The 10,896-nt window shown below is 39.9% G+C and overlaps 1 pseudogene; it reads right to left on the bottom strand.

The window, feature by feature from the left end:
* The window catches only part of LOC112806232 (heterogeneous nuclear ribonucleoprotein A1-like 3), a 12,754-nt pseudogene extending 4,202 nt beyond the window's left edge, over positions 1 to 8,552 (bottom strand).
* Between the last annotated feature and the right edge of the window lie 2,344 nt (positions 8,553 to 10,896).

Genomic DNA, 10,896 nt, shown 5'->3' with positions numbered 1-10,896 from the left:
CACATACCCTCCCCAATGTCCATCACCCAGCCACCCCATCCCTCCCATCCCCCACCACTCCAGCAACCCTCAGTTTACTTTCTGAGATTAAGAATTCCTCATATTAGTGAGATCATATGGTACTTGTCTTTCTCTGATTGACTTATTTAGCTCAGCATAATACCCTTTAGTTCCATCCATGTCACTGCAAATGGCAAGATTTCGTGGTTTTTTTTTTTTTTTTGGATGGCTGCATAATATTCAATTGTATATATATATGCCACATCTTTATCCATTCATCTGTTGATGGACATCTTGGCTCTTTCCATAGTTTGGCTATTGTGGACATTGCTGCTATAAACATTGGGGTGCACATACCCCTTCGGATCACTACATTTGTATCTTTGGGGTAAATACCCAGTAATGCAATTGCTGGGTTATAGCTCTTCTTTTTTAAATCTATTAAAAGATTTCTTAACATTAAACATTTGTAAGATAAGTGTTTATCATTTATAAACTCACTTTGGTCATGATGGGTTTTTTTTAAATGCATATTTTTATATATTTTTATATGGTGCTAAATTTTATTTGCTGGCATTTTGTCTAGAATTTTTGCATCCATATTAATAGAAAAACTGGCCTGTACTTTTCTTTTTGTATGACTGTGCTTATCGGGTTTTGTTAAGAGGGTTTTGTTATCTCTGTAGAATTAATTCAGAAATTTCCCACCATTTTCTGTTGCCTTGAGATAGAAACAAGGGTAGTCCTTTTACTACCTTTCCAATGTGAATATTTTTTTAAAGAATTTATTTATTTATTTGTCAGAGAGAGAGCACAAGCAGGGGGAGAGACAGGCAGAGGGAGAAGCAGGCTCCTTGCCGAGCAAGGAGGCCAATGTGGGACTCGATCCCAGGACCCTGGGATCATGCCCTGAGCCGAAGGCAGACACTCAACCAACTGAGCCACCCAGGCACTCTCCAATGTGAATACTATTAGCCTTTTAAGGTTTTCTGCTTCCTTCTGAGGTAATTTTAGTATTGGATATTTTCCTAGACAATTATCCATTATTTAAAGGTTTCCATGCGGTTATGTTCTTTTAGTTTCTCCCTTAATTTTTTTTTTCTTTATTACACTAGAGCACTAGAGTCAGAGAATGTGCCCTGTCTGATTTCTACTTAGGGAAATTCATGAGGATGTCCTTTGTGGCTCATTACATTATCTAAAGTTACGGATATTCCATTACATTTGAAAAGAATGTGAATTCTTCATTTGGGGGTATGTAATAATCAGGGTAGAGTAATCAATCCTGTGGTAGCAAGTTACTCCTTTCTTATGTCGAGACAATAAAGGTTTATTTCTCTCTCACTCTAAGTCCAACACCCACTGGGAGACTCTGCAGGGCAGCTCCCCTCCATGTGCTTCTCTGGGTGGGCAGTTAGTCAGGGATTCAGGTAACTTCCATCTTGTACCTCCACCATCTCAATCAATGGCTATCACCAGAGAGGAAAGAGTTGTGAGGTAGCATGCCAGCTCTTAAATGCTTTGGCTCAGAAATGACACTTGTCATTTCTGCTATCCTTTCATTGGCTACAACTAATCACAATGCCCCTCCTTACTACAAGACAGCTGCCAAATCTAGTCTTCCTAGAAGCCCAGGAAAAAGATGGGAACCAAATAGGAAGAGCCCAGATATTTTTTACTATAAGGTACAAAGGTGTATACATGTGTGCACTTAGAACACAAGAGTTAAGAGTCCAAACGCAGTTCTGCCATTTGCTTAGCTGGGTGACCTCAGAGAAGTTACTTAACTCTTTCATGCCTTTGTTTCTCTATCTGTAAAATGAAGATATAATAGCATGCCTGTCTCAAAGGATTGGAATCCTCCTACAAGCCTTTGAGACAGGCCTGCTATTATATCAGTTGTATCACTTAGATAGCCTAAGTGCCCCTTTAAATATTTTTGCTTTGAATTCTACTTGGTTTTTCTATTCTTGCCCTCTATTTTATCACTTACCTAGTTTTTCTTTAGCCATCTCTTTATTGTGTGTTGTCACGTTTGTCTCCTTTAAACAACATAAAACTTGATTTTGTCTCAACAGAAAAATCTTTACCTTTTAATAATGGGATTTAACACATTCGTATCATGGGTATATTTAGTCTTAAAATGCATAATTTATTTTCCTTTCAGCACCAGATTTTTGCTGGATTGACCAAATTTTCTTTGTGGCCCCTCTTTGTAATCCAGGGGTTTAGAAATTCCACATTTTTTCCTTTTCCAATAGTGATTATCCTTGAATGCTTAATAAACACACTTCAATGTATATAATCCTGTCAACACCAAGATTAATCAGTATCTACAACCTCTCTCCTTAACAAGACAAGGAATTTAGAACGCTCTTCTCTTTTCCCCTGCCCACTCTATCTCAAACTTCTAACGCCTCACTCATTCGTTCAACAAATCTTTACTGAGCTTCAAATATGTGCTGAAATCACCTAGAATGTTATTTGCAAATTGTTAGTACATTACCGTTTAACAATTACATCAAATGCCACATTATCGGTGATTATTTGATCTCAACTATTTTCCTTGTTTATTGGTTCATTGCTTGTAGAGGACACTACTGTTTCTGACATTCTGCATCTATTATTCCTCTTCCTCTGTTAACAGAACCTGTTTCCTCTGGGGATTCCCTCTTGACTCCCACTCTCAGTCCACTTGCTTCGGGTGAAGCTGATTCTATCCCTGCCCACCCACTATTAGGATAGTCACATGACTTTACACTGCCCTGTCAGAGGATTGCTAGCCTTTAGCCAGATTAATTGGGGGGGGTGCCAATCATGGTCACATGACCCAATTTGGACCAGTGAGAATCAGGCCCAAGAACTTGTTTACAATTAGAAGAGAGATTCTTTTATCTTTAATCTTGAAGGATGATAGCTAATGAAAGTCACCCAGTGGCGAAGACTTATTGAGAGTGATACCAACATGGAGAAGAGCACTACTGAAAGAGAAAGAGAAAGCAGGACCTAATGACATTGTTTGAATATCTGGAACCAGCCACACCTGAAGCTTGACCCCTTTTCACCAAACAGAAGGGATCTGACCCATAAGTTACTGTTTCTTCTATCCCATGAATTTTTTTTAGTTTCTTAAAGCGAATCCTCATAAAACAATTTTCAGAAAGATTGCACACCTTCAGAATACTCATATGACCAAAAGTGTTCCAATTCTGGAAAACTGCTTTGTCCTTTCATGTGTCTCCTTGGGAAAATAACAAGTAAAACTAATACAGCATTTTGGGGCACCTGGGTGGCTCAGTAGTTAAGGGTATGCCTTCGGCTCAGGTCATGATCCCAGGGTCCTGACCCTGCTCGGCGGGAAGCCTGCTTCTCCCTCTCCCACTCCCCCTGCTTGTGTTCCTGCTCTTGTTATCTCTCTGTCAAATGAAATGAAATGAAATGAAATGAAATGAAATTAAAAACTAATACAGTATTTTGTATGATGGCAGTTCAATGATCATGTAATATAGGAAAAGAAGCATTTTTAGGTAAGAAAATAGGTTTTATATCAAATTTCAATTCAAATTCCAACTCTTGCACTTATTGTGTGATCAGACAAATTTCTTAACCTCTCTGAACCTTTCTTCATCCAGAAAACAGAGATGTTATTACCTCCCTCATGAGACTGTTGTATTCAGGTTATGTAAGTAGCTGGAATGGCAAATAAGAGATGTACTATGCTAGCCTCAAAATCCTTGGTCAACTGGATAAATTTCTCTCTGTAAACAGTAGGCTTTAAAGCAAAGAAAGGCTGTGGTCAATCTGAGATTTGGGCAAATTAATTAGCAAATGAAGGATAAACGGTGGTGGAAAGGCAAGACGCTTGTCAAGTTGAGCCATCCTAATAATCCTGGAGAAAAGTAATGACACCTAAAGGAAGGATTGCAGGAAAGACGATGTCCAGGGTGGTGGTTTAGGTTGCACAGAATGTAACCCATAAGACAGGGAGTAGAGAATATATAAAACCTGCCAACTAGGTTTTATTGGAGATTTGGGTAGGGAGATTTTAAAGGATGGTCCTAAATTTTAAATTAAGCATCTCAGTGGACAGAAATCTATTAATTAAGAGGTGAAAATAAGAGCAAAAGATTTTTAAAGAGGAGGATGAATTCAGTATGAAGGTGCTGATTGTGATTCTGAGTTGTTCATGGATTATTCTGGGAAGGGGTTTGGCAAGTGGTTGAGATTAGCCTGTAGCATCATTTTATTTCCATCCCACAAATATTTTCACCCCTACAACTATGCTATATGCATGGCAGTTCAGGAGAGAGGGTAAGGTTGAAATGTATAGTTTTAATGTTATGCTAATGCACAGTTTTGTTTAAAATGATGTTTCTGGACATAACAGTTGACCCACATGTGGGCAACTCCTGTTCCCCACCTCATCCTATTTTAAGGTAATGCACATGAAAACTGATGTAAAATGTTTAGCCCTATATACATTTTAATTTTTATTACTATGAAGAACTAAAAATTGTAACTTAGCCAGGTGCTTTTGTTTCATACATATGATTATGTATGTAAATTCCCTAGATTTGGTCCTAGCATATAAGCAGCACTCAGTAACCCAAGTTTCCTTCCTCTTTCCTTTCCTTGTGGCTCTTCAATAAAGAAGAATATCACCACAGACAAGAACATTTATTTTAGTATATGTTTTAACCCCAAATCCTTATATGAATACCTCATCAAAGTTTGAAAAGTCACACTAGCATTCATGATCTGCACAACTATCTTTTAAAAGTTGCAGTCCCAAGATGTTACACTTCTAAGATGGGAAAAAACACGTTGAATTTTTAGTGTTGAGCTGTTGAGTAATACATTAAATGTGGGTGTATACTGTATGGAATATATGGAGAACTTTTCTTTTTTTGTGCAGTAAGACTAAAGTGCACACAGTATGCACCCCTCAGGGAAAATCATTTTCGGCAAAGTTATTCTGAGGCACATCTATAGGGATTTTATTTTAATTCCATGTTATACACAAATTGAGGGTCTAAAATGCGTACTTTCTAATTGCCTTGTGATTGGAGACTTAGGAAGAATTGTTTTCAGTATCGCAATGTGGTTTATATGTATGATTAAAAATCCTTTCAGAGAAAAGTCAATCAGAGAAAGACATGTATCATATGACCTCACTGATATGAGGAATTCTTAATCTCAGGAAACAAACTGAGGGTTGCTGGAGTGGTGGGGGGGTGGGAGGGATGGGGTGGCTGGGTGATGGACATTGGGGAGGGTATGTGCTATGGTGAGCGCTGTGAATTGTGCAAGACTGATGAATCACGGATCTGTACTTCTGAAACAAATAATGCAATATATGTTAAGAAAAAAAAAGAAGAAGAAGATAGGGGAAGAATGAAGGGGAGTAAATCAGAGGGGGAGATGAACCGTTAGAGACGATGGACTCTGAAAAACAAACTGAGGGTTCTAGAGGGGAGGGGGGTGGGGGGATGGGTTAGCCTGGTGATGGGTATTAAAGAGGGCACGTTCTGCGTGGAGCACTGGGTGTTATGCACAAACAATGAATCATGGAACACTACATCAAAAACTAATGATGTAATGTATGGTGATTAACATAACAATAAAAAATTATTTTAAAAAAATCCTTTCAGAGGAAAAAAGAATGTCTTTTCAGGCAAAAAAAATTAGGCCCAAAGTAAAAATTGTGCTTATTATTCTTCAGTGTGTGTGTGTGCATGTGGCAAACTGCCTTTTTTTTTCCCTAAAAAATTTTTAAATTTATATAGTGTTTTCCATTTCACAAAGTATTTTTATTGTTTATTTAGGTCCTTAAAGTAACAGAGACAGAACAGCTCAGGGACTTGTCCAGAGTTACACAGCTTGTAAATGGCATAAAAAGAACCTGAAACCAGCTGTTTGGTCAGTGTTATGCTGTCCATCTTACTCATCACGCTACCACTTCTAAGATGAGATCTGGTTTGAACTCCCAGGAATGACTATGTGTTTAGTTTAGATTCTGCCATTCAGTTAAAGGGGATCTCTGAAACACACTGCAACCATCCTCCAGAAACCACAATCACAGCAGGAATGCTCCCTGAGCTTACTCTTGTCTATGGATTATAATTGTTTCCTTGTTTCTCTCTACCATAAACTCCTTGAGAGCAAGGACTGTGCTTTTCATCCCTATAGCCCGGGATCCAAAACAGTGCCTGTTACAGAGAAGGTGCTCAATAAATAATTATTTAATATATGTTTATTGAGAAAGAAAGAATACAAAAATAAGCAAGTCTATGTGAGAGAAGTGAAAAAATGTGATGATAAAACAAAATGCTCTCTAATCCTTAATCAGAAAGGTCAAAGCCCCATATATGTATCTGAGTATGAATCAGAGGTGTTTCTACAAGACCTCAGATGTTATAGGCCATATGGGATTCTACTCATATTCAAATGGAAAGTAATCTGATGAGGCAAAGGGATGAAGGAGAGAGATCAGGCCAGGACATAATCTCTTGAGTCCTCAATATCCAAATCTACTAAATCTTCCTCCTAAAAGCACCTAATCTTCACAACATGACACCTTCAGTGAGCACTCATCTCTGACAACACCCAAATGGCTTTATGGGAAGAGCTGTGCACAAGTCTGTTTACACACAGCTTCATGCAAGGTTCATTCCAAATCTACTTCAATTCTCAATTACGCTTTTAAAAATTACAATTGGAAACCCTATTTTTTTTAAAGATTTTATTTATTTATTTGAGAGAGAGAGAGAGCACATGAGAGAGGGGAGGGTCAGAGGGAGAAGCAGACTCCCTGCTGAGCAGGGAGCCCGATGTGGGACTCGATCCCGGGACTCCAGGATCATGACCTGAGCCGAAGGCAGTTGTTTAACCAACTGAGCCACCCAGGCGCCCCATGGAAACCCTATTTTTTATTTGAACAACTTTGCTTCACCATTATTACTCGAAGAAATATTGGCTTATGGTCAAACACATTGAGCAAAATGGCCCAGTTGATACTGGTCACAACAAAACCTTCTATTTGCTATGTATTATAGCTTACCTAAAGTCACACAGAGTGACAGAGGGGGACCAGAGTCCAAGGCCTCACTTATCCCAGGTAATTTTCACCTCAATGTACCACAAAATTTCAAACAATGGACTACGGAACACAAAGGATTTTTTCGTTTCTTCAGGTTTTTAGCCTTCTTTGACTTTGGGTTCTAAGTCATAGGAAGCTTCCTTGTCTGTTATTAAGAGATAATTATGAAGCACCGATACCATCTGGAAGAGCCACGGCATTCTAAGTCCAGAAGGCATGACCTTCATAAGAGACAGTGTGAATGCTGCCTCCCAGAGTTGTGCAAGACAGCATTCCTGCTCACCTTAATAATAAAGCAAACTGCGAGAAAATGCCATTAACTATGGAAATACAGAGCATTCCTAATCATTAGGAAGTGCTGGTTGTTCAGATTTTCAAGGAGGAAGGAGACTATCTTACAGCATTTGAAAACAACTGTGCATGGACAAATGGGCCCTGTTGCTCAGGTGCCCTTGGTTTCCCCAATGTCTGCTGTCTTAATGTTTGCTTTGTACTGTTCAAAGAGGCATTATCACCCATCTCATTCAGTGTAACTAGTCATTTCTCCTACAGGTCAAACAGGATTTGTTGGGGCTGCAGAAAGCAAAGCCAGTACCATTTGTCTAATTAATGATCTCTGAAACTTTTATGAAAGGGTATCACTGAGTCTACACCAGGGAAAATGAGCAACTTGATTAACTTCTTTCTCCTTTGTATTTCTAACTGAGCCCATGGTGGTGTCGCCAAGCTTTTACAATGACCAGGAAGATTCTCAAAGAATCTAAATGTGACCATCCGGAAGGGTGAAGAAAATAAACACCATATGGAGAAAAAAGGAATGCCATGCCTGGAGTTCCAAATGGACACAAAAGAGAGATCATCCCTTCATCTTTGGAGAAATCCTAACTGCATGGCTTTAATAGCCCAGGACCCCACACTGGAAGAGGTTAGTCGGAGCCACCTTTTCTTAGGTGTCAGATATCAAAGACTTGACAGGCTCCATTGTGACAGAAATTAATTTCAAAAAGCCTCAGTCTTTCCTTACAAAGAGAAACTGCCATGCCCTTAATGTATGTGCCTCTAGTCATCACTGAGGACTCTGGCTTATGTATCATGTAAATTTTTCCTTGTTAAGTAACAAAGCCACTGATAATCAGATGTGTAAGTAACCTGGATATGACCTGCTAAGTAGGCATTTGATACACCTAAGGGTCCAAGACGACTCACAACAAAACATGGCCAGGAAAAGGAAACCTCAAAGAACCCAGGAGTAGCCTTTGTACTTTGTAGATGATATGGGCAATCAGCTCACACTACCACTTAGTAAGTTTAGAGCCACTTCAAAATGCTCCTGTACAATGAGCTGCTCCATTCTTTCCTCTTCAGGCTTGTGCATGCACATCCCATTGACAGTCAGGGACACACACTTCCGGATGTTCACGTGGCCAAAGGCAAAGGAGTGGAAATTCCACATGTGGCCATTTTGTTTGCCAACTGGCCCACGTGTACAGCAGAAATGGTTATTGTTTGTCTCTGTAATAAAATCACTGAATAAATTTTGTAGAGCTTTAAATCAGCCTCATAAGCGTCACCAGGCAATTCCCCCAGGAAAGACAGGGAGGATGGTGAGGTACAGAACTCCAGGGACACAGAAAAGAACCAGTGTGTCTCTTGCAAAGGACTGGTACTAGAAATGCTATAAACCTTGTGCTAACCACAAAATCCAATCATAATGCAAAACCTCAAAACCCACGGAACCCTGACATTGGTAGCAACCAATTCTATCCCAAAACGGAGTTCCTTCTGAAAGCACTGCAAAAATCCACTGCCAAGGTCATGGACCAAAAAAACAAGAGGGACGAGCCCACAAAAAGTAGCATGTGTTGCTTATAATAGTTTAGCTTTCATGTGTCAATAACCATAAGAGGACTGGTAATCTGCACCTTTCAGCCAAGTTATACCTCTGAAAAGCTCATGCTGGCTAAGTAACCTGCTGACTGGACAAAGAACACCTCAAGGATACAGAAGGTCGGATCCAGGTTTTTTAGCACCTGAAGCTTGTTCAATTTGGAAGGCCTGTTCAAGAAAATGAATACAAAATCTCACAGTTGAAATTGTTAGGCACCTCCCAGGGGCTTTGGAAGGGGCTTGAGCAAGTTAGAGGCCCTTAATGTAGTAGTTCTCAAACTCTGTTGTACATTAGAGCCACGTGGGGAGCTTTAAAAATCCTGATGCCCAGTTTGCATGCCCTACCAATTAAATCAGAATGTCAGGGGTGGGGGGAGAGCCAGGTATCAGCATTTTAAAAAGATCTTTAGGTGATTCCTATGTGCATCAAACTTTGGGAACCACTGCTTAAAAGTTAGGCTTTACTAGCTGCAGGTAACTCTGTCTCTGGATAGGGTGTATTCTACAGTTTTCATTCATTTAGGCAAGTAACATTTCTTGAACAACTGCCATATTCCAGCCCTTGGCACTATGTCTGACATGTATCCGGGAATCAGTTGATGCTTGTTGAATATATGAATGAACACTAGTTAGGCTGTTTTACACTGGAGACTGGTTGTAAACTAGATTTGGAATTCTCCAATTTCTTTTCCTTTAGATGTGCTAGCTTTCAAAGGAACACTCTGGATTTACTCCAAGATAAAGATGCTTCATGACATATATAGTAGGTGGTCCCTATGGATTCTGGATACAAAGTCAGTCAGCAAACCTCCAGCTTCCTAAAATGTAATGAAAAAATATTTTTCATCTATTGTCACTGCCCCCCTTTGTTTTCTTGGAACTAAATCTACATAGAGGAATACAGAATATATCTGACTGTAGAAATACCAAAATAAGTCTGTAAAGATTCTCATTTACGTATTAAAACTTTGGTAACTCCATCTCCTCTTTTTCCCTATGTTATAGGGTCTCAAAATTCAACTCATACTGTTACTCAGACGTGAAAAGGTACAGCTTCATTTTGCTCATAACAAATCTGGCATTTCTCTGGAGCCCTCATCTGTTAGTAGCAGGAAAATTAATAAACCAAAGATCCAAGTCAGTTTAAATTTACTCTGGTTCAACAATTGAAAGTGATAGACCCTTCAAAGAATTGTCCAGTCTTAAAAAAAAAAAAAAAAAAAAGGTTTACTGTCTTAAAGAGCTTCCTCCTAAGATGGTGTCCAGAGGGGTGTAACCATGAGACTTCATGGTAGATGTGAAAAGGATTGTGTTCTTTCCAACTCTGACCTCTCAGCTTCCAGAGTGCTGGCTGCTTCACCATTGTTTGAGGCTGTGTCCTACAGCTAAAGCAGCTTCAGGATTTTCTCTCTCTTGGCTTGGGTCAGGCTCCACAATGCTCCCTAGGTGATGGGGCTTCATCTCAGCTCAGTACCACCAAACCCTAGAGTCCCTTATATACACATCATTCCTCCAGCCTCCTGGACCAGCCCCTCCCACCCCCCTCCCCTCACACTGTGGCACCATCATGCCTTGGTATGGCAGGCCTGTTGGCATGTCTGCTAGCTCTCAATTCAGCAGATACTGCATGGGGAATTCAGACAGCTTGCGAAAGCTAAAACTCAGAGCCTTCCTCTGAAGGTGGGATGTGGTCAATCCCTAGGCTGGAATGGGAGCAGCCTGAGAGGTGATATCTTTGTAAGGTCCCAAAGAGAAGTGGGGCAAACACTTATCTTCTGTCCTTTGTTACTGAATGTGGCCAGTGATGGAAGGGTGCTTGCTATTGGGCCCGCATATAAACTGCAGGGAGATATCCACCCAAACAAAGGACCGATCTATCTTTTATAATCACATAAGAGTCGAAAGAGCTC

Source organism: Callorhinus ursinus, unplaced genomic scaffold (assembly GCF_003265705.2).
Source record: "Callorhinus ursinus isolate GAN/ISIS: 27379988/994484 unplaced genomic scaffold, GSC_fseal_2.0 scaffold49, whole genome shotgun sequence".
Taxonomy (NCBI): domain Eukaryota; kingdom Metazoa; phylum Chordata; class Mammalia; order Carnivora; family Otariidae; genus Callorhinus; species Callorhinus ursinus.
The sequence above is the reverse complement of the archived record's forward strand: the minus strand, read 5'-3'. Positions and strand labels throughout refer to the sequence as shown.